At 35.2% G+C, this 25383-nt stretch overlaps 1 long non-coding RNA gene across 3 annotated transcripts in view; it reads right to left on the bottom strand.

Moving 5' to 3' along the window:
• The window catches only part of LOC122229504, a 102690-nt gene that overhangs the window by 18920 nt on the left and 58387 nt on the right, over positions 1–25383 (bottom strand). The window contains exons 6-7 of one of the 3 annotated variants that reach the window (XR_006207010.1): positions 12897–13118; positions 1774–1991 (exon numbers count right to left, since the gene is read on the bottom strand). The exons of the other annotated variants lie outside the window; for them this stretch is intronic. This is a non-coding gene — a long non-coding RNA (uncharacterized LOC122229504). Of the gene's footprint in view, positions 1–1773; positions 1992–12896; positions 13119–25383 lie in introns of those variants that run through there. 3 annotated transcript variants of the gene reach the window in all.

The raw sequence follows: 25383 nt of genomic DNA, 5'->3' as shown, positions 1-25383 counted from the left end.
CACACAAAGAAGTCATGTAAGTACACACCAAGAAAGCAGCCATCCACAAGCTGGGGAAAGAGCTCTCATCAGAACTGTAAGGCTGCGCTCAGACTTACAGCCTCTATAACTATGAGAAATACATTTCGGTTGTTTAAGCCACCATGTCTATGGTATTTTGCTATGGCAGCCCAAGCAGACTAAGACAGTGGTATTTATCAATTTTAGTATTTGGTATTTGGATCCCAAACTTCTCATCTATTTGTAACAATATTTCATTTTCCCAGGAAGTGTATAGGAAATATAGGTGAAGTCCAGCTGTGTCTTATTTCAGCTAGTATGTGTATTATCTTCTTAAAACAAATTGAATTTTGCGAGTGAGAATTTGATGATAGCTTATTTTTCCATGTCAATGTTGTAATAAAACATTGCCGAATTTCGACTAGGTCTTCCACTTAAGAGGGATTATGATCATTGAACAGTTTGTTACAACGAAGCATTGTATACCTCTGTCAATAATGCCAAGGTTGAAAACAACTGAATTAAAAGAAATGTCCATAGATTCTTGTTATTCGTTAGATATTTTGCTGCCTAAGCTTTAATAAATTTTGAGTTACACGCTTGTGTCATTTTTGTTTTGCTCTGCATTTTTAATTTCCAAATTATTAATATCAATTTAAGGGAAATTAAGCTAGAAATGCTAGGAGAAATACACGTACTAAAAATGTTCGAATATCACTTCTGGTACATTCTGTCTTACATGTTTCAAGAAAAGAAAAGGCTGCCTTGGTTTAAATGTGCTTTGGACCATACTCAGTTCCAGGGGGACATTATTATTTACATTAATAATTACTGGCACTCTGAATCATCCAGATACATTCTTCAACTCTTGTTAACACTACTGCATTTTATTTCATGAATTATTCGATACTAATTCTAAGCAATTATTTTCTTCAACTTCAACTTGACTAAATTCGCATTCCTTATTTGTGAAAATTAGCAACATGTGAAAACTTTTCTAGTGCAAATACTAGATACAGTTTACTTTCTAGAGCATGGGTCATGGAAAATTTCTATGCTTGAATGTTGTGTTTGGCTTTTTAAAAATGGTTACATTTAAGCAGTGATTCTTTATATGACTTTGCCGAAGGTAAAACTCCAACTAATGGTGTCACTTCAGCAGAAAAATGCAGCTGTTTACTTACCGTGCTTTATAATAAGCCATGTATATTAGTAAAGAAGGAGAGGAGGAGAGAGGCAAAGAGCAGCAGAGGAGACAGATTACAGGGGGCTGTATATATTATCACCCCGAAGTCAGTAGGGAAGGTTGCTAAATGCTCTTACAACTCTAATAGCCTATCTCATGTTAATTCTAGCCTGAAGCTTCCTGACACTTCTTGTTCAGAGATAATGGGGACAAACTACTCTTTTTTTTATTTTCCTGGTTGAGCAGATTTTTTTTTTTTTTCCCAAGGACATCAAATAAATTAAGCAGTCTTTGCAAACAGCAATACAAAGCCTTTTGCTTTGTAGGAATTCCCAGTAATAACATGCAAGAGTTATTACCCTTGATACTTGGTAGATTTTTTAATGGCTAGCAATAATCGTTTTGATTGAATATTGGCTTATAATAGGCTTGTAAAGGAATTCAAGCACCCTTAACTGCTTTCAACCTTAGCTTCATGTGCCTCGGGAAAATCTTTCAAACAATAGATCTTGGAGTCATTAACGTGGACATATTTTATAAAAATGAAAGTTAATACCTATTAACCTCAAAATTGAAGCCAATTAAAATTGACTCTTTATATTAATTTTTAATAATTCAATATATTATTCATTGTCTTCTTTGAAAGAGGAAATTATTTTATGGCAACTTGCAGTTTAATTTCCTTAGACATTCAACTTTCTTTTAAGCCAAGACATTTCATAGTTTTCATCATTCTTGGTAGGCAAATCAAGTGGAACTCTCTGTACTGAATGCTTCATCTAAATATTCCAGTTTCTCCAACCAGCTGGGGAAAAAAAATAGGATTTTTTTGTTTGTTATAAGGAATATAAGAAAACACATTGTTTGAAATACCGGAAATCAAGGTTGTTTTAATATTTTGTTTGATATTTATATCTCCTCAGTGAGAATGCTTCTAGGCTATACTGTTTTACTAGACTTTGAGAGTAAGAAAGAAATACTCTAGAGGCTAATCTGCTGAAAAATATGTGAAGTGATTCCAGTCTGAGCCTGTGGAATCCACTAAAAACTCAGCTTCCACAGCATGAAGGACTGCAAGAGAAGCAGGTTTGAAGGCTAAATTGGACTCCAAAGGATTATGAAAAATGATTTCTTACTTGTTGTTTTATCACTTCCTGGCTATCAGGACAGGGTAGTATCAGTAATTGAAAAACACACCAGTGGAGACTTTGGAGTATTTCTGCCCAAAGGACACTACAGCATAGAGCTATGGGGGAGATGGTTACACATTGAAAGGTCTGCATCAACTACTCTTTTTCTCCTTTGAAGCCATCAGTGGTAAAAATGACAGAATCTCATAGATTGCCAAGGAATTTCCACTACTATCAGCTTTTTTTCAGCCACCAAATAAAGCATTTCTGGACTTCTCTTGCTATTTCCCCACATAGATTTTAATATTTCTTTAGCTTTCATTGGTTGATGATTTTGCTTCTATTCTGTATGTGGAGTATTGAAATGTTTATTATGCCTTTACTACACGGAAAGAGTCCATTGCCTTCTTGAATATATGCAATTTCACCACTCCCTAAGCGTCATTAGTTGGGAACCCATATAATAGGCCTTCATTTAATAGTTACTGAATTAGTAATGAGATGCTCACATATTCTTACACATTTAAAAGACCACTTGATTGAAACAGTACTGGAAAAGAAATTGATTAGAAACCAATTGGTCATAATTTTAGGATATACTTTTTGACTTATATGCACAGAATTAATGGTGATGACCCATAGTCAGTAGAATACATTTGTTAAATGATGCCCCAGTGCTGGTGTTGGGTTATGCCAATTCCTCTACTGATCACAAGGGCACATTTGTAATATTGACTTCTAGGGCTGATGATAGGAGCTGTCACCTTAAAATATAACCAATGGGGGTAGGGAAAATTAACTGTTCATGGTATAATTGAAACATATGACTTTAGATTAAATTAGTATCATATTCTAAGCAGGCATTTAAATATAACAGTAAACTCTGGATTATTCACAACATTCACATTAATGAGTAATCATCTGTCTTAACGTTTCTCCCTCACCAGGTCTGGTTCCCCCACCCCTCCTCGGTATCTTTTTCCTACCACTCTATAACTATCTTGGGACTACAAGCCTCCCTTCTCCCCTCCACCCACCCCCTACAATGATGTCTCAGGCCAGACTCTTTGCTGACACCTGCACTAATAGCAGGGTAGATTATCTACTGTTCTTAATTATCTCTCCCACAGCTTGCCTCCATTAGCTTGGATAATTGACTGTATATATAACATTCATAAGCAGAACAATGTGTTATAGAAAAAAATTAAGGGAGAGAAAAAATGAATCTTCAGTTTATATAAGATTAGCTATGTGTGGTGTCAGACGTTGTATAGCATCTGGAGTTTTGGGGGCTACATCTGGTTTTCTTTTGTTGGGAAAGTCATTAAGACTTTGGAATGTGCTTTTCAAAGGGTAGGAGGAAGTGCTGCATAAATTCTTCATTGAGAAGGTATTCAAGAAAGAGAATTTCAAGAGAGAAAGTCACACTCTCACTCATGAGAGGACTGGAAACAGAAAATGATGAGAGCTGATGAAGAAGAAACAGATTGGCCATGAGTTACAGTGCTGTTTCTGAGGCCTAGAGAGGGTGAGGATATGAGTTCAGTGGAAATTGGTCATCAACAGAATAATTATAGAGGAAGAAGAAAAATATATTTCCTTTATTCTTTGAGTCAGTCCTATTGATTGCCCTGTAATTTGTGTCTCTGTGAAATGGATAGTGATCCCTACTACATGACTAGTAAATTCAAGTGTTGAATAGATTTAACAATCTTCCCAAGTTGACAAATGACGACACTGGCATTTAAACTCAGAGAGTATGATGCTTGAGGACGCACTGTGATGCAGCATGCTATTTGTACCATTTGTACTATTTCAAAAATTATAACTCAAAGTTGTATTGCTTTAAAAGCAAACAAATAGCAACACAAATAAAAATAATGTGGAATTATTACTACGAGTCTACATTGCCTTAAATTTGTAAATAGTAAATGTACGTAGGGAGAGTGAGAATGAAAATAAATTTGTGATTTAGTTGTCAGAGTACTTCTTTAAAAGAAAGGAATCTCAGGAATTTTAGATAAAAGCACGATTAGAGAATTGTTCACCAGGAAAGTAATAATTCAACATTTCATCTCTCTTTGTGTTAGATTAAATAATAATGCAAAGTTCTTTAATTTTACACATTTTAAAATTAATTTTCATAATAAAAATAAAGGTAATTTATATACTTATCTGTTATAGGCACTTTAGATTACCTACTATGACTTCCTGATACATCATTATTGAGGTTCCAGGGGAAAAAAAGACAGAATTTTGCTCTCATGTCTCTTATGGGTTTGAGTGTGCAGAAGAGAAAGTGTACTTTGAAGGGATTTGTTCTTAGGTCTGGTGTGAGGTATAGTTGCTTAAAGCTTCTTCTTCTTCCTGTTTTTTTTTTTTTTTAATGCAGATTTCATCTTGCTTTGTTTTACATGCTGCTAGAAGTGTTTGAAGCTGAAAGGTTTCCATTTGTGTTTCTGCTGACTTGCACATTTCACACAATAGGCCTTGTTATTAAGGGTCTTATCATGGTCAGTGCAATTTGCAGTGTTAGCTAATTTTTGAAACTAGTAGTGAATTTGAAATTAATTCCAGACTATTTTGGGTTCATTAGTGTCCATGAAGTGTTTTATGCCTGTTTGTTGGTTTTTAATTGATTAAAAGGGACAAAAACAGCAAATGCTGCTTTTGCCTGTATGCAGAAAAGAAGTGGTGAAATCTTCAACTGAAACCGTGAGGGTAGTAGCAGCAGAGACAATATAATCAACTGATTTGGCAATAAGAGAACATACGCATCTATCCTATCTGCCATTTGTGCATCCCAAAGCACGGAATAAGAGGGACAGTGTTAAAATAATTAAGTGACAAAAACCAAGAAAACAACACAAGTTTTGCAATTTCATGCATATTTACCAAAAGGGGTCAAAGTGCTAAGCATTCCATATAATCAAATAATTTATTAGGTTTGTGAAGGTAACTGCTTACAGCTAAACAACTTGTAGCTTAATTGCTTCTCATACTAGAGTAGAGTTAGAAATGTCTTTCTGCCCCCTATCCCCAAAGCAGGAAACCTAGCCTCAGGCACAGAAAGTGCTATACAGGAAACAGTAGGTAGCATAATTCAGCCATGTCAAATTAATGTTGCTATCCTGGGAACATAGATAGCGTAATGAAGGAAGAATAAGGACATTTAGGATAAAGAGTCCTTCAGTAGGACATCCCTTCTGGTTTCCATTTATGTGCATAAAATAATGATTTATATCTCATTATAAATAACATTCTGGAAATCAATTTTAAGAGACTAGATATACAGTTTAGATTCATCCATTCATTTTTCTTCTTCTTTTTAATATTTGGTAATTCTCTATCATAACTATCAAAGTCTCTAGAAGGGATAGGGAGTGGAGCATTGTGTAAAACTTGAGAAGAAAATACTGAATTGAATGTATTTTTGTGTGTGTTCTATGTATAAATCTCCTTGTAAGCCAAGTCCATGACTGCTCTTTGCTCCTGTGGTTTAAAGTCATCCTCGCTCTTGTTAGATGATAGATTATCAGCAAAGAGAAACAGCAGGTTTGAATTCACAATGATAGATAATGGGCTGAAAAAAAGTGTGTTCTTGAACTTGGTTGAACAGCCAGCCTCATCACTTGAGACGTTTAAAAATACACTGGATAAAGGAAAAGAAAATGCCCTTCAGGGAAAATCATTTTCTATACGCATAGATAATCTGTCTTTTCAAGATTTTGTTCTCTATGAAAAGTGGAACTAATGATATACCAACAGGAGTCTGAGAAATCTCCTTGAAACTCACACGCACACACACAAAAGCTGACAACTGCTATGTGAGAGTGGCAAAAAGGCAGCTTGTCCTCTAACACTGGGTGAAGGGTGACACATCTGGGATGGGTTCTGCTCTGCCCATTGTGTACCCCTGGGCTGAGCCTCTAGTTCCATGCTCTAGGCCATCCTTTAAATACCGTTTGTGTAATTCACAGAGAAAGAACAGGGGGGAAACAAGGAGTCATTCATACAAGTGATTAGAAAATTATCTAAGACGGTTTGCACTTTTCCGTAACTCAAGAGGTCGTATTTTGGCGCATTATGATGACCTGTGTAGAAATTACCTCCTTGGAATATTCAACAAAATACACAAAGTACCAATACAGGAGAGTTCTTAAATCATCACTAGAAAAAAATGCTCAAAGACACAGTTCTCACACTAAGTTCCAATGATGAATACAATTTAGAAAATTATATCTATTCAAGGATTAAAGTATTAGCTTTATTTCCAAAACAGTCTTGGACACAAGTGCAGTGGTGATTAAAAAGAGAGAGAGAGAAAGACAGAGACTGAAAGTCATCTTACTCCATTATTTGTTTTAATCAGCAATAGCAAATGAGATATGACCTGTTCCAGATATTTGGATTTCTTAATGTGTTGTAGTAAATAGATTGTTATTCATATTATAATAGATTGGACTCATTGCCTGGGGAGTGGCACTGCATTATAATTAAAATGTTACCAGAGGGGTTACCAGTGAATATTACCCAGGTTCTAAACTCCTTTAACCAGAGAATTCACTGTGTTTTATAAACACTTATGTGTTACCATTGAGTAAACTTCCCAGGTTTTGATTTTTATTGCTCTGAGAGAAGCATGAAGGAGTTTTATGTTATCTCTTCAAATACATAGTCCATCTGTGGCTAAGAGGAGGTTAGTTTTAGAAAGAACCAAATACTGCAAAGTTAGGTTATCAGATTTTTATGTATTTCTCAACACTGCAGATAAAAATGTGCTCTAGAAAGCTTTCCAATCAGTTTCTGGGAAAGAAATTTGCATAAAGAAAAGTTGTGTTATCTTTTTGTGATCTCCAAGCATCCTTTATTTCCCATTTTAATTTTTCACATACTAATTCCAGTTTCTTCGCCAGGGGCAAGGAATGTTTACCCAGGGCAAGGATCACCTTGCTGTTTTCCCTTTATCCCCAATTCATCCCTGGGCTGCTCTGTTCCCTTTATAGGTTACTGACTAGAACCAGGGAGATGTGAGAAATAGGAAAAGAGCTTTTTGATAGGCACAGTAGGACTCCAGGGACCTTGCCCTGTGAATGTGGTCGTTTTGCCAATACAGATACTCCCTGGTGGATAGTTTCCTGGGTTTCTCAGGTACAGACCTTGCTGGGGACCTCTGACTGAAGTGCTTCTGAGGTGGGCAATACTGATCTCAAATAGTCCATTCTACTGATGATCCCTCTTTCAGACCCCTCTGGGGCATCCAGAGGTCCATCCTTCTGCCCAAGTCACAGCAACCTACCTACCAGGCAGTCATTTATGTGACATTTAAAAAGGGCTTCAGCCTGCACGTGGTACACATCTTGCCCACAAGTCAGAATATAACACATACCTTTCTTCTGCTTTCAGTGAAATTTGCTTCTGTTGTGGCCTCTTTACTCTGCTAACCAGTAATTTTTTTTTTTTTTTCCAATTCTCAAAGTCCTTTATTTTACAATGTCATCCATTTGGGGGAAGGGCACCGAAGGACTAACGGGTAAACAGCGGAGTAGATAAATATTTATAAACAAGAAAGCATACATTAATTACATAAAAATAGTTTTCGAGAGTAGCTTAACTCAACATGTTGTCATCAGTGGCAGCAAAGGAGGAAACCCCAACAGTGATCAAACACTTAGCCTCCATGGACATTTTAAGATAAAGTTCTGGTATCCCTTTCTATGACTAACAAATTTCAAGGGCCAAGTGTTTCTCTACATGATCCTTACACTTGGTTTAGATCAAGAGAGGGAAAATTACCTTTCCTTCAGCCAATGTTTGGACGTGCATGCACAGGAGGAGGGTGGATATTAAAGCACTCCAGAATTTTCTCTACAACGTCAGCCTGGAAGTGGGTAATAGGTTAAGAGTTGCAAATCAGGTTTTGCCACTCTCTTAGTAACTCTGCCTACAAAGTGCATTACCTCATTTGGGGAATGTGGCAACATACAGCACCTATTGTTTTGTTCTTGACCTTGTGGTTAATTAGTTAATTGAATAAGTTAAAATCCTTTTTTATGTAGATGTGAGTTTGAATTTTATTCTGAAGGCCACACAGAGTCATGATATAATTTTAGGGGAATGAAATAAAAAAATTACATTGTAGGGAGTTTGTTTCAGCAACAGGATAGGCAACAGATCCGAGGAAATGAAACGTATTTTAGGGAGATGTGTAGTAATCTAAATAAAACTTAAAGGAAATAGAATCTGTATGACTTGATTATTCATTACAGACAGGGAGTGAGAATGAGAGGAGACATCAAGCAAGGTATCTGGCTTAAATAAGAAAAAAAACAGAAAGAAATGGGTCAGTTATGTAATAGCAGCTGTGTGTTTACACACGAATATGCATGTTATCTGTGCTAACATTAATGTATATCATGTGCATTCTTCTCCATGAATCCTTTTGCCACCTTTATTTAAAAATCCACGTTGGAAGGCTCAGAAAGATTCAGGTGACCTCCACTGTAAGCTTCAGGCAAGATTCTGGTGCTTGGGACAGCAAAACAAATAATAAGCATCATTTGTTATGTTTCCACAGGCATGATTAGAGCCCTTTAGATTATACATACATACTTTCAGCTAGAGATCATAGGCACGTAACTTAAATACTAACTTTACACTACACTATTATGCTGGAGTTTGGGAGGCCAATTCAGTAAGGTTTTTGTTTTTTTTTTGTTTTTTTTCAATGAATAAAAACTTTGTTTACTTCTGCAATGGCTACTCCCATTCCCCCAGTTTAAAGTAAAGAAAGAATAGGGATTTGACTTGCTCACATGGAATCAAGGAGCTTTAGCCTGGAAATGTTTTCTTGTGAATCAACAATCAAATAAGTTAGCTGAGTGATGGATAAAATATCTCAGGGCTTTCTGAAGCCAAGTGGACTGGCTGCTCTTTTCATGCTTCCACCTCCTTGCTAACAGTATTCAGAGAAGACCTCAAAACCCAAAAACAAAGTCAGTTTGTCAATTATAGGGCTCATGACGTGCACCCTGTACTTAGATTAGGCCTCAGCTCAGTTAAAAAACATGACTTATTTCTAAATCAGCCGCAGTGACTGTGGTAAATTACAGATGTGACCATAATTCCTTTCAGTTACTCTTTGTTAAGAAGTGGAGTCTGTTCCTCCATTCCTTGATTCTGGGCTGGTCTTATAACTTGCTTCGGCCAATAGAATTTGGCAGAAGTGATGTACTGATTCTGAGCCCAAGGATCAAGAGGACTATGTTATTTCCTCACTTTCTCACTCTTGACTGCTTTGTGAAGAAGCCTAGATTTAACTGCTGCATGATGAGAGAATGATGCAGTTATCCTTGTTGTCCCCAGACATCAGTTGACCAATACCCAAACATGAGTGCCAGGCTGTCCCAGATGGCCAGTACCCACCTATCCCACCAGCTGAGTGCAGATAGATGGATGAACCCACCTAAGATCAACCCAGTCTGACCCAGCTCAGTCTGACCCATAAATGGTTGTTGTTTTGAGCTCCTGAATTTTGGGGTTGTTTGTGACCTAGGAAAAGCTAACTGATAGAGAAGCTACTTTTTTTTTTTTTTTAATTTTTATTTTTTTTTAACGTTTATTTATTTTTGAGACAGGGAGAGACAGAGCATAAACGGGGGAGGGTCAGAGAGAGGGAGACACAGAATCCGAAACAGGCTCCAGGCTCTGAGCTGTCAGCACAGAGCCCGACGAGGGGCTTGAACTCACAGACTGTGAGATCATGACCTGAGCCGGAGTCAGCCGCTCAACCGACTGAGCCACCCAGGCGCCCCGAAGCTACTCTTAATAAACTATTGACAAGCTCAATTTGCTCAAATCTCCTACTTTCTGAGATGTTTACTAAAGTCTGACTGCAGGTATTTAGTGGCAGCCTGACAAGCCAGTTACCAAAATAGGAACAAAGTACCAGTTGTCACTCACATAAACAAAATATCCACATTTTGATGATAACTATAGCTTTTCGTTTGTGTTTTATTTATATTTATTATACACTATGTAACTACAACATTGATTGAGGTGTTATTTTCTAACTTTCAAATTCCAGATTATTCAACTATTAAGGAATATTAGTGGTATTAATATTTTTAAAACAGGAAACAAGTTAGTTTCCTTCATTTCTTGCCTTTTATTTAGAATTTATATCAAAAATAGGCGAGAGGTAACTACTTTTATGTCCCTACTCCATCATTATTTTACTGCTAATTAACAGCATTAGGATAAAATCTTCTATCCTAGAATTAAAGATATTCTGACCAAGATACAGGAAAACATTTATGTATTTTAAAAACACATTTTAAAAAAGGAAGACGTCAGCAAATAGACAGTAATAGGGCCACTATTTACTCTCAGGTCATACTGTCCATCATTAGTGGTTTAGATTTAGTTAATTTCTGTTGGGATCTGCAAAGAGCACACTGTGACTAATTATCTAATCTATACCTCCAGGGTTTTAGTTATGTTCTCTTGTTCAGCTAAAAATACTCACATGCAATACAAGATTTTCTGTAGCTTTTAAAAAGAATTTTTGGTACATTGACTAGTAAGCACCGTCAGCTATTATATTAATTGGCATTAGTCTTATTTGGAACACTTCCAACAAGCAATGGTCAGTATGAAAATAGATACCCTATTTTTCAAATGGAAACATATTTTATTCATAATAAGTGTGGATAGAAGTCAACTGAATTCATTCTATCATGATATTACTGATATTTAATAAGATTATCTTTAAAAGAATAACATGAGAACAATAAGAATTCTATGATTAATTAGGCACAAGCACATTTTTGAGCTTCGTTCATAGTTTCAACATTAAAATGAACAAAGATGAGATAAGCATAGAGTGTTTATTTTTTCTTTATCCATTTAACAACCACATATAATTTACTCTGTGGCAGACATTGTTATAAGTGTTTATGAATATTAGCATAACAATCCTCATAACAACCCTAGAGATACTATTATTTTGCTCATTTTACTAATGCAAAAATTGAGACAAAGAGAAAAATTGAGGCAAAGAGAGGTAAAGAAACTTGATCAAGGTTACATGGCTAATAAATAGCTGATTATGGATTACAACCCAGGGAGTCTGATTCCTAGCATCCATGTTTTAATGACTATACTATAAAGTTTGTTTCCTGAGTTCATCACATTCATATCATTAAATAGTTGGTCTTGTGTTCCAAAAAACCCCACAATATTTCTTTTCTTAACATCATGAGGAAATTTCCCTGGTACGGACTATGTTCAGCTATTCTATGTAATCTTTTACATGATATTGCACTCATAATGCTCAGAGTTGATTTTACCACTTTTTCAAGATCTAAAGTGATGCTAGATATCTAGATGAAGGTTGAAGATGTTTTTCAAATATCTGACATGTAGTCTAACCAATGCTAGATACAGAAAAGTTCTTGAGTCCTTGAGTCACTAATATTATTAATTGTATTATATAATCTTTTACACTTATCTGTATGTATATATTTAAAACTAAAATTCATAGCACCAAGAAACACTCTAAATACTCAATATTTTAGTTGCCTAAAACCCAAAGTGAAGCAACAGATGGAGGGGAGGATACAGAGAGTTGCCAGGGGTGATTGCTAATTATCATGTACTACTGTAGGCACCAGAACTGTATGTAAATTGTCAGTTGTATGTTATATTTATCACCAATGTCATCCTTTATCTGCAGGCTATTTTCAGAAGCTAAATACTCTGCCCAAACTATTAACCACTTCATTTAGTCCAAAGTGGAAAGGGGGCTTTTATGAGTAGGAATGTATGGAGGTAGCAGTCGAATTCATAATTTAGTAATGCATCATGAATCCTTAACTTTCCCATTTAAATATTCTACTATGTGGGCAAATATAGATGCTCTTTCAACAGTCTGGCCATAAAATATTATCTCCAGGAAATAAAAAATTATTCTAATGTGGCATAACACCAAGATATTATTTCTCAGTCAACTTTTAGCTATATTATTCCTTAGGGCAATATTTAATGCTACCATTATAAAATATTTTGACAGAACATAATTTCTGTAAACCTAAATGCTGCAAGGGATTTTTTTTTTTGAGATAAACTCAACCTTATTGTGGAAAAATTAGATAAGCTTTTTAAACATGGGAGGTTATGTTCTACAGAAGGAAATATGACTAATATCTAGACAAGACAATACAATGTCAGTTGAAACAATATGACACCTGCAATAATCTATTAAGAATGCATCCAAATTTTATATGTTAAAGTGAAAAATGTAAATGGATGATGACTAGAAATGTAAGTGTAGGCATCACTTAGAAACAATTTTTAGAGCTAAGAGAATGCAATTAAATAGCAAAAGAGTCTTATAAAACAGCAGGTATCCTGACAAGTGTTTGAAGACCCAAATGGCTAAAAGAGCACTAAGTAGTAAATTTGGGGGACACAACAACAGTGAGTGAAGGTATCCATGTCTATCCTGTGTCTTTTCCTGTGACTTTTCTCCTTACACCTTTGAGAACAGAATGAGGAAAAAAATGTGAAAAGAAGCTTACCTTGAGGTACACATTAGGGAGGTTATGTATTACAAACTCTCAGAGAGAAGTTAAACAGATCATTAGTGTTTCAAGACAGGTTTCTTTTCCTGGAACTGTCTGTAGGGCACACATGGATCAACTCTGGCATATATGAAGTCAGGTAGACTTATTCTGAGGGCTTATGAGCTTAAAGTCTGCCAGAACAGTTGATAACGAGTAACATAAATTTGCATCAGCATGCTGGAAAGAAAATGAAAAGCAAAGTTGTGTTATTGTCAACATTTCAAGTGAAAATGTGAAGAGATTTTGAATTGGACAATTAGGAAAAGTGAAAGACAAAAAAATTAAAATGAGAAGATCATAAGAGGGAAAATACAAATAATGATCCAAATAAATGCAAGTTTTTAAAAAAGTTTTTATTATTTACTTTTGAGAGAGAGAGGGAGAAAGAGAGGTAGAGAGAGGGAGAGAGAGAATCCCAAGCAGGTCTCCCGTGCTGTCAGCACAGAGCCCAATGTGTGGCTTGATCTCACGAACTGTGAGATCATGATCTGAGCTGAAATCAAAAGTCAGACACTTAATGAGACACTCAGGTTCCCCCAAATGGATGCGAATTAAAACAAGAACGATGTATTATTCTTTGTCCATCAACATGAAAGGATTTTTAAATGATAAATTAAAATACTAAGCACGGCATAGTACAGTGGTTCTCAAAGAGTTATTATCTAGGCACCCGGGGAATCAACATGGACTCTTCACAGAAACCACATTCTCAAAAGTATTTTCATAACACCATGACATCATTTGTCTTTTTCACTCTCAGTCCCTCACAGGAGTACTGTAGAGTTTTCTAGAGCTTATTTAATGTGTGATGAATCATCACTCTGATAGCTAATGAAATGTTTGTTTACAATTTTTTTCTAATTTTGATGTCCAATATGGTAAGTACAGATAGCACTGAATCACATAAACGAAAGCTCTTTGGGATCTTCAATAAGTTTTCAGAATCTAAAGGGGTCCCAAGAGGGGCGCCTGGGTGGCTCAGTTGGTTAAGCATCTGACTTCAGCTCAGGTCATGATTTCATGGCTCATGAGTTCAAGGCCCACATCGGGCTCTATGCTGACAGCTCAGAGCCTGGAGTCTGCTTCAAATTCTGTCTTCATATCTTTCTGCTCTCTCTCAAATATAAATAAACATTAAAAAAAAAAAAATTAAAGGAGTCCTAAGACCAAAAAGATCGAGGGCTGCTTATGCAGTTGTAATGAGCCCATCAGCAATCTTTCAGAGGGTAGAAACTACTTAGTTTAAATCAGGAACCTTATAAATAATAATTTCTTTGATCTAGTACTTCAACTGATAGCAATCAAATTTCAAGTAATCATCAGAATGCAGACCACATATTGTTTCTAATGATAAAATCAAATTAATTTAACAACATATTAGAATTACCCAAAAAAATGGAAATGTTTTAGTAAATGCTACTAGATCCAGGAAATCAAACACTTAGAGATTTAAGAAATGGATTACAAACAAAAGTGGTTTTAAAATAATAAATCCTAATAAAATGATGGTTTATCTGCCTTTTAGGGGGCAGAATTGTGTGATGGTTAGAAGTATGCCCGCTATTGGCAACGTGCCTGGGAGCCTGCCACAGCTTAAACTGTTGGCTATCATGTGAAATTTTACAGGCCGCACCGTCTGTTTCAAGTTCAGACTCCAGACTTGCCAACTGAACACTACGGTGGTTCCTCCAAACACAGTTGTTGTATTAAATGAGATGTTGTATGGAACATTTAGCATGAAGCTTGGCATATTGATCAATACATGTTAGCTATTAAAAATAACTATGTAGAATACTGAAAATCAAGTTAAAATATTTATTTATTAAACAAATGTTTGCTAAACACCAACCATATACCCTGCACTGTTCTAGGCACTTGGGTCAGATTGGTGACAAAACAAACAAAAAAAACCCAAAATGCCATTGTGGAACACACATTAGAGATGGTTCTCTTTGGATGGTAGGGTTGTAAGTAATTTCTTCCTGTAGATGTTATCATATTTTTCCAAATTTTCTATCATGAACATATTAATTTTAGCAAAAACTAGAAACATATGTTAAACACAGAAGAATTAAATAATTTCTATGCTTGATGGATTTTTCCACTTTTATTAAATTTAGAAAAACTTAAATTTGCAAAGAAATTATGTGATTTATTTTAGAAAAAAGAAAACACATTTTCCAAGGAACTATAATTAGCAATAACCCAATCTCTAGCTAATTTTTAAACCAGCGGAATTAAAATAATTGTACAATATCTAACAAACAGAATTTGAAGATAGGTTAAATATATTAAATGAAGGTCAAATAATTAATGGTCAATTAATAAGTAACAAGATGTTTCAAGCTTTCTGAAAAAAAAATTCAATACTCATACAATATCAGGAATGTTTATCGCCTCTGATAAAGTAATTCCATTTCTAGGAATCTATGACAAATAAATTATCAGAAAAATCTGAAAAAACTTAGGTGAAATGATATTATCAAGGCACTGACTTCTATATAGAAAAAAAAAAGAAAGATAAAAAGGAAAGAAAAAGAAAGAAAAAGGAAAGAACTTAAATATTAAAAGAGAGGGAAAAAGTTAAATTAAGTCAGACAGTTAGGAAATAGAATCTAATATAGCCATTAAAAATGAACTTCAATGACTCTGAGGAACAATTTCTAATGATGGTGTTATGGACTGAATGCCACATCCCCCCAAATTCATATGTCGAAATCCTAATCCCCACCATATGATGGTGTTAGGAAGTAGGCACTTTAGGAAGTAATTAGGTTATGAAGGTAGAGCCCTCAGAAATGGGATTAGTGCCCTTTTAATTCTCTGGGAGATTCTAGAGAGTTCCCTCACTCTATTAGCCATGCACAGACAGAAAGAGAAGATGGCTATCTACGAACCAGGAAGCAAGCTTTCGCCAAACGCTAAATCTGCTGACTTTGGACTTTCTAGCCTGCCGAACTGTAAAAAATAAATGTTTGTTGTTTAAGCTACCCAGTCTATGACATTTTTGTTATAGCAGCTCAAACAGATGAAAACAGATGGGAAAATGTTCATGATATAATAATATTAAATGGAAACTCAGGCTGCAGCATGGTATGGAAGTTGGGTCTTCACCATACAGCCATAAACATACACATTCACTCACTGCTCCTCCCCATATTCTCAGAAAAAGAGCATGAAAGGAAATACTCTCAAATATCACATCAATTATATCTGAAAATATAATTGTATAAAATATAATGTATTTTTATTTTTATAGTCTGAATAAATAGGCATAAGAATGAAAATACTATGAATATACCACTTATCCTGAAGACTATTCCTTTTTCTGATTTTAAAAATAAGACCATGCAATGATCTCAGATCCTTTTGAAAGAAAAACACTATTGGGGTCCCAGTTTCCATGATAAAGCTGTTGTCTTCAGACCCTCTTTGATCCTAGGCACCCACAGTCAACATGTCACCAAGTCCTGTCATAACTTACAAATATCTTTAAATAGAGCCCCAACTTGGTTCCCTCCCTACCCTATCTTCTCCTGTTTATCATACATCTAAATCCTCAAACTTCTGTACCTGTTGTATTGCCCCTGACTGCTCACCTTACCACTTTCTCACCCTCCACAGACTTCCCAGGTGACCCTTCTAAAAACTATTCAGTCAGATCACTTCCCTGCCTAAAATCTTACAAAGATTATGTTGTTCATATAAAAAACAAGGCTCTCATAATCTGATCCCTGATTACTTTTCCAGCTTCATGTTTTACCAATCCTACCTGCAGCCTACCAAATCATTTGCTTTTCCAAACAACCTCCATATTCTTTCACACTGCCATGCCTTTATACTGATTATTAACCCTCTTGGAATGTACATCACCATCTATGACTCAATTAATTATATTAAATTTCCAATATTTAGGTAAAAACTCTCCTTTCCATTAATCCTTCTCTGACATCTCCTACAAGAACTCTGGGTGTTCTTTTTCTATGCTCCTGGGGAACACCTAACTTTTTCCCTGTGGATTGTGACTGTTAACTTAGCAATCTCCCTTACAGCACATTTAAACTTGTTCATCCCCAGAAGTTGGAAAAGTATCTGGTACTTTGATGGTTCTCATAAAATATTTTGCCTTCATAAACATATCCCTTCTCTCAACTTCATTTCTCTTCTGAATTTCTCCCTCTGCACAGGTATCTCTTTCAGAATGCACCAAGAGTGGGGTTTTATGGTTAAACAAGGGAGCTTCCTTTAAATATCAGTACTGCTTGGGAAGGGCCTTAGTAACCTAATCTCCTGATTGCCATTTCCATTGGACTGTTAAACAAATTGTTAACCTAGTATTACTTAAAATAGTTCACGAATCTCTAGGTTCACAGGGGAAAAAAAGAAAAGAAAAGAGGACCTTCTGTGGTCAATGTGTATAGTCAATATACTGAATATCCTGTTATCTCTTTGGAGAATGACAATGCATAGAAGTTTGCAAAAAGTGTTAAGAAGTCCTGTAGGAAAGAAACATTTAGTTTTAACTCAGGATTTCCCAAAATCATTTACCATGGATTTCCCTCCTAATTCAGAAAGAAATGAAATGAAGCAGGATAGGATAGGATGGGATGGGATGGGAAGGGATGGGATGGAATGGAGTGGAGTGGAAGGGAAGGGAAGGGAAGGGAAGGGAAGGGAAGGGAAGGGAAGGGAAGGGAAGGAAATAAAATAGCACCCATGAACATTTCAGGGAACTACTGTTCTGAAGAATAGCAAAATTTCCTTTAGGCTCCAAATACTGACAATGCCTTATAGATTTCCAAAGTTTTCCAGGATATTTTTGAAAAGAGCTCATCCCCAAAATAATAGAGTTTATTGTAGAGAAAGGTCAAACTCTCCTTTCAAAGGATTAGATACTTTTTACAAAGTACTTAGCACAGTGCCCGATATACAGAAAGGACTTAGTAGAACTTAGCTGTTGTTATTACATGTGTTATTGTGTATAGCTTACCATAAACCTATTGATAGCACCATCAGCTTAAAATAATTTTGTTCATAAATCCTATTTTTAGGGGCACCTGGGTGGCCAAGTCAGTTAAGAATCCAACTCTTGATTTCTGCTCAGGTCATATTCTCATGTTTTGTGAGTTCGAGTCCCACGTCTGTCAGTGCAGAGTCTGCGTGGATTTTCTCTCTTTCTTTCTCTTTCTGCCCCTCCCCTGTTTGTTCTCTTTCTCTCAAAATAAAAAATAAACATTAAAAAATGCTGATTTTTCTTCCAAATTATTTTTGACTGTAACATTTGAACTACATATTTTATTTATTAATAATTTATGTATTGCTTATGTTATAATGCCAGAACTTGACATTTTATCATTGAACTATATTATTTTTAAAAATAATGGGTTTATCATTAAAAATGTTATATTTTACAAATGGCATTAAGTAAAGTATCATGTTATATGGTTTTAAAACTGTTTTATATACATTAAGCTTTAAATGTATTACAATCGAATTAGAGAAGTCTACACTAAAGAGGCAACTTCTACATACAGAATAATATTTATAGGAAATATGATGAAGATTTAATGTATTTGATTTTAAAAATACATACAACTTAGAAGAATATAGAACAGCAAGGTCCTAATAAGTGGTAAATGCCATGACAATTTGCATAGGAGAAAATGAATTGCTAAACATATGGAAATATGTGGACCCTAACTAGTAATAAAAAAAATACAAAATTTTAAAAATAATACATTTTTGGTAATACAACAAAAATATAAAATAATTAAAATGCTCTTTGCTCACGAGAATAGTTTGGAATTTTTAAGTAATGCATTTGAAATTAATAGAAACTTTTGGCAAAGCAGTTTAGTTTTGTGTTTAAATTTTTTAAAGAAATTTTACTCTTTTTATCCAATATTCTTAATCTTTACAAATTTCTTGCTTGAGAAGGAAAAAAACAAATGAGTTTCAATATACATATATTAAGCACTCTAATTAAAGATGCTTAGAGCAATTATGCATTTTGCGTAGGTCAAATGGCAAGAGAAAATTCTATTTCAGCCTGTTTTACTCATTTAACTTGTAACTATTTCAAGTTAATATTCAAGTCAATTAATTTAGCTTTTCCAATAAATTAAAGATGAAAATGATAATTATATTCTTTTTTTGGTTTTAAAAATACATAAATTTCAATTTGAAGACTACACTATTATTATCTGAATTTATTTTTTGTGGCTTTTTCTTTTAAATCCTCAGACTTGCATTTCCAGACTAGATTGTGAACTCATTGCCAGATATACTTCCTGGAGGACAGGGGCTCTCACTTATCCTTAAACCCTCTGTGCCTAGCTGGATATCTGACATGGAGAACACATTTACGTGTTTGTTGACTGAATGTATAAACGAACAACTTCTAAATATTATCTCTCCTATTTGGAAGCTTTGCTTTCTATTTTCTTCAAGGATGTCTTCTTTGTAGTTTAGATTGGTTGTTTCTATTTAAATATATTCAGACCCTAAGGGATTGTCTCCATCTAATTTTATTCAGATGGTTCCAATCTTAAAAACAAACACAATCTTTCAAATCATCTACCGTTACTAATTTTTGGCCATTTTCCATATTTCCTTTCCTTTGTCTCAACTTCTGGGATATTTTATGGCCTAATTTTTTAAAGCTAAGCCATAGTTTTTGTGGTAGAATGAAGAGTTGTAAAGGGTTTTAGAGACCTAGTAATCCAAACTTAGAGATGTAACAACTGGGTTTCAATTAATTTGCTATTATAAAAATAACTAATGGCAAAGTCAGCACTAGAACCCAGATCCAGATTGCACTGCCCAGGCTTCTTTCAATTATAATTCTAAATTTTAAGTTTTCTCTTTCTCTGATGTTGTTTTCTTTTGAGTTTTCATTCATTCAAAAACAATATATTGAAGGCATACTTTTTCCAGGCCCTGGGAGGGTCATCATTAGTCCTCAAGAACAAGTGGAAAGGTCATCGTTTGATATGAATACGTTCACTTGGCAGTTAGGGATGTGGAAATGGTCTCTCCCTCATGTATAATACTTCTACAGTTTTTTCAGTCTGTTGTTTTGTGTCTTAAACAAGCTGATTCAGCCTTGTGCTTAACACTGAATTTCTTTACTACTTTTTAAATTATAGCCTTCCCTTGAGAAACTTGATTAATTCATATTGCTGAAATTATCACTTTAGTGCAAATGACATATGGTTTCATTCTGTTTCTAGTCTCTCTGGTTTGGAACATATTTTTGAAACACTAATAGATTTCTTATCCTGGAATCCTCTTAATGCTTTGACATTAAACATAGGCATTAAAAAATGTAGCAGTGTTAATTGAGAATGGTAATCAGGATGTGACCACTGGGTCCTATTTCGTGTGAGTTAATGTAACTCAATTATGTCTGGTATCCTTAGCATGGAACTTTAACAATGAGCTATTGTTTTAATTTTATATTATTCTATATAAAACTGTGCTTTTTCTAAAATAACAGTATTTAAAGTTTTCAAAGTATAAGAAATACTTAATTGCTACTATAGTTGATGCTAGTGTTTACCAACATTCTTGAGGTCCCTTTGTTCAAGTTCAGTCTTTGAAAAGGATATTTTGATATTTTAAATGTACACATTCCTTATAATACTAGTAGTTTTCTATTATTTTTTAAAAAGCCTCCTGTCCTTAAGTTTGAGAATTCAATTAAATATTGAAAAAATATTGCCATCCAGGAGGAATAAGCCGTGATAATAACAGCTGGTTATCCTAAAATGTCTATTTTAAAATTGAGATTTAAATCCAAGACTTTTCTATACCAAATTCATTTTTTCCTGCCCTACACTGACTCTACCTTCATATTAGTATCTCCCAGAACATAAAACGAGCCCAGTGTAGAAACAGAAGAGCAGTGCAAGGGCTGTTCACAGGAGATAATGAATTCATTGCAATGAAAATTATCAAGATCAATGCTATTTGACTCTGACTGGATACTCTACGACCCCTACCTTTAAAACCAATATAGACAAACAGAAATGGTGGGCACTAAATCTGCTCCGGAAATTCTGGGAAAAGTAAATTTTATTTCCAAAAATATTTTGGGAAGGCAACTTGCTGGCTGACTCTAGTTCTTTCCCTTATACTTTTGTTTTGTTTTGTTTTTAGAGGAGAACTTTCACATCTCATGCTGGGCTTTTTTATCGGCCATTTTCTTTGTATCCTTTCAATGCTACTCTTCTATCTGTTACAATTTGGATTCCATCTCTCTCTTCACCTGCCCTATCCCAACCTAGACAATACTCTTTGACTATGTCTCTTCAAAGGCCTGTCTTATGTACTAAAATTAGCCTACACGACAGATACTTTGATTCAGCTCTTGGTCTGTGTAACGAGTTGGCAAATTTTAACTACAAATTATAGAACAAACCAAATTTATAATAGCTTACACATTAAAGAGTCAAGAAATGATTTCGCATAACTGCAGTCTGTTAACAGAGCAGGTTGTAGAATAGTCTGACCAGATGATCAATAATGTCATCAGGGACCCATGCTTCCCACACCATTGTCATCCTCGGTCTCAACTGCACACTGAGCTATGTTGCTTTGTGCTCGCATTATGAAAGGGAAGGATCATAATTTTTTTGGAAAGAAAAACTTTTTCAAATGTCCTCAGCTGAGGACATATCTCACAAGTCTATATTGGACATGAGATTTGCACAATTGGTTTAGAAACCCATTTGGGTATCAACTACTAGTATATGGACTCTGTGAGAATAGACACCAACTAGTTCGTGACTATTCCCAGTGCCTAGATATTTTCTGGCATGTAACAGAATTTCACCTTACAATCTTGAGTAGATACCAAAACCCCCATGACTACTCCATGTGGTAGATGACTACAAGACTTATAGATGAGAATGCTGCCAGGAAGTCAGCTGAATGACCCTCTGTCCATTAAGCTCACTGTGCTTTCCTCAGCTCTTTCAGATCCCTCTCCATGTAATCAACCCTGCCTTAACTCCTAGAACAATCTTGACTTAAGAGTTTAAGCCAGACTCTTTTTTGCCTTTAATTCCTTTTATCACCATAATGGAATTAATGCTGCCTACCTTAAAGAGTGGTATGCAAAGCATCTGATACTTGGCCAGACATATAGAAGGAATCTGATAAATGGTAGCATCTTTTTCTGGACTCTTGATTAGCACTAAACTAATCCAGATCACAATGTGGGATCTGTACTGTGCCAGTAGTCATATTTGTGGCAAATCTGACCTGAGACCTTGGGTCACAGGTGGTTGACCCTTGAGCCTCACAGTTTTGAACCCTCTCTGGTGTCCTCACTTTGAAAATGTTTTTGATAACAGAATGTCTGTGCTCAAAGTCCTAACTGTGCTTGTCACTGGCCTCAGCTTCTGATTTGGTTTCCACTTTAATTCATGTTCTCATTGCCTGTCTAATCCCTTAGTTGTGCCTGGGATGAATGAACCTTGCTTTGCTCTGATTTACTCCCTTATGTGGGAGCCGGGACTACCTCAGAATTCAGTTGGTGACTTAGAGTCCCATATCCAAAGACTGAGTTCCTCAAAGCCAGTGTCTTCCTGCTGAAGTGGACATCCATGGGTCATCTAACTACATTGTCCATGTTTATGCTTATCTGTCTTACTGGTGCACCTCATCTCTAAAGCTTCAAACCTAAAATCCAGGTCTTTACTAAAAACCATCACACTTTGTAACTCTATGACTATGTACCCTGCAGAATGGCTAGTAACAGCCAAAACCACTTATAACAACCATTCTGTTGTCTGGGATAATTTATTTTTGTTTATTTTTTTAAATATTTATTTATGTATTTTGAGAGAGAGAGAGAGAGAGGCAGAGAAAGGAAAGAGAATTCCAAGCTGGCCTGGCTCCTTGCTGTCAGCATAAAGCCTGACAGAGAGCTCGGTCTCATAAATTGTGAGTTCATGACCTAAGCCTAATTCAAGAGTTAGATGCTTAACTGACTGAGCCACCCAGGTGCCCCTGGAATATTTTAAGTGCCAGTCTTTGGTTTCTATTTCCACACGGGCTATTAGTCAGTCGTTCATAGTCTTGTCTTCTTCCCAACTTTACACTTGACCCACTGTCTTCTCAAATACGCACAGATTTAAGGAGTTATAGAATTTTCTTCTCATTGCTTATTTTTTAAGAAAAAATATAAGACTGGGTGTGGAAGAAAGATATATTGGAAGTGATAGAGGAAGGAGAAGGAAGGAGGAAAAGAGAAGAAACTTATTAAAGCACAGTTTTTAATATCAACAATCATAATTGCTAATTTCTTAAAAGAGTTGTTTTTTAATTTTTTTAAGTTTTTATTTAAACTCCAGTTAGTTAACATGCAGCATAGTATTAGTTTCAGGTGTACAACACAATGATTCAGCACTTCCATACAATACCCAGAGCTTATCACAAGTGCCCTCTTTAATCTCCATCACTTACGTAACACATGTCCTTACCCACCTCCCCTCTGGTAATGATCAGTTTGTTCTCTATAGTTAAGAGTCTGTTTCTTGGTTTCCTTCTCTTTCTTTCCCCTCTATGTTCAATTGTCAACATGGTTTTTAATTATTCCTTTCATCAGTGCTCATCTTGCAGATTTTTTTTTTTTTTGGGAAGGGAAGACAATGCTGAAAGAAAGTCTCTGCTTATCTTAATTAATCCCAAATAGGTGAGCTCCTCCAACTGAGCAAATTTAGAGTATGTCCAGTGGTGAATATCTGATAACTAAATGGCACATCATCAGCTACAGTACTTTCTACGGTAGCTCAGGGGGCTCCGCTCAGTCCTGACAATGGGAACAATTTATACATTATCCCCACTCACGGTAGGTAATGATGTGCTGATTTACATTTTTTGTACCCTTCTCCATCTACTTTTATTTTTCTTCATCATTTTGTGAGGCATTTATTTCTGTGGCCCAGCTCAAATTATTTTTTTTTTTTTTGTATTGAAATGTGTTATAAGGGTTATGGGTAAGTTTTAGAAAAATCCTCTACATATGTTATGAGAAGATTTGCTATGCCTATACCATGCTTTTTCCTTATTATGGAAAGCAGATTAAATTGACAAGCCAAAACTCTGTTCTCAAGCAAATACCCTGAAGTCTGCTTGTCTTGTAAGAAATTCTATGTAGAAGCCATACATGTCTGTTAGGATAGCTGCATGTATGCATATATGTAAATGAGTTTATTTTGAATTGGTATATGTGTGTGTGTGTGTGTGTGTGTGTGTGTGTGTGTGTATCATATAAATGTTAGTTCTCCAAGGAGGACACTTGTGTTGAGTACTGGGTGTTGTATATAAGTGATGAATCACTGAATTCTACTTCTGAAACCAATATTGCACTGTGTATTAACTAAAATTTAAATTTAAAAAGTTGAAAAAATGCTATTTCTCTATTTAGATATCCTTATATATTTATATATCCATATTCATATCTAATTCTAAATTTATATCATCTTTGATGCTTTATGGAGGTGCTTTATGGAGACCAAGGAGTCTTTCTGTCTTTGCTGATTAATGAATCCCAAATACCTAGATAAGGGACTGTTTTGAATGAAGGAAGGAATGTTGTTAAAATATGTTTTGTAAAGTATTGGGAAAGCTTGTCCATCAGTGTTCTAATATTAAAAAAAAAAAAAAAAGGAGATGTTGATTGATATATTTGTACCCTTAGTGAAATAGTAATTGTGTTTAGAACATCTCCTCTAGCCTGGAGATCCAAGTTTTCCTATAGGGGCTTAGCTATAAGTCTAGGAAAAACCCACTGCTGTCCACCTTCAGTGCTCTTTAAACCCCCTAGGATCAAGGATCCTGCGATTCTTTGAAAAGCGACTGACTCTTATTTTCAGAGAGAAATCTGACAGCAGTGTGGGCACATGAGACAGTCCCAGTGTTGTTAAATTTATAAAGAAATAAACTAGCGTATAAAAACAAAAGGTCTCCATTTTTGAGTGGGTGACAGAGTATCCACGTATTTCCTAACAATGGCTCTAGGCTTTAGAATATACCAGGTCTAATTGTGAGCAAAAATGAAATAAAATAAAATCCATGTTAAAAGTCTAAGAACATTAGTAAAGCACAGTTAACAAAAATCCTAAATGCAAGAAGTTCCTGGGGCTTCTGTGTCAGTTGAAAAGACAAGTGGGTAAACATATGGTTGGTATAGTTGGCTGCTTTTTATTCAATATTATCTTTAAAAAAAACTTTAATATACAAATGTATTTCAATCAGACTACAGAATTAAAGGGTTTGATTTTGTAGTTGAGACATTTTAGGTGACTCCCATTGGTGGGAATTTAATTGATAAACTCATGTCTACTTTTTCATCCTTAGTATAGGAATCTGGACTACATAAATAACCCCTGTCCTTGCACCACATTGCTGTTATTAATTTTATTTGCAGAAA

This window comes from Panthera leo, chromosome C2 (genome assembly GCF_018350215.1).
Source record: "Panthera leo isolate Ple1 chromosome C2, P.leo_Ple1_pat1.1, whole genome shotgun sequence".
In the NCBI taxonomy this organism is placed as follows: Eukaryota; Metazoa; Chordata; class Mammalia; order Carnivora; family Felidae; genus Panthera; species Panthera leo.
This window is presented reverse-complemented; position numbering and strand designations above follow the sequence as displayed.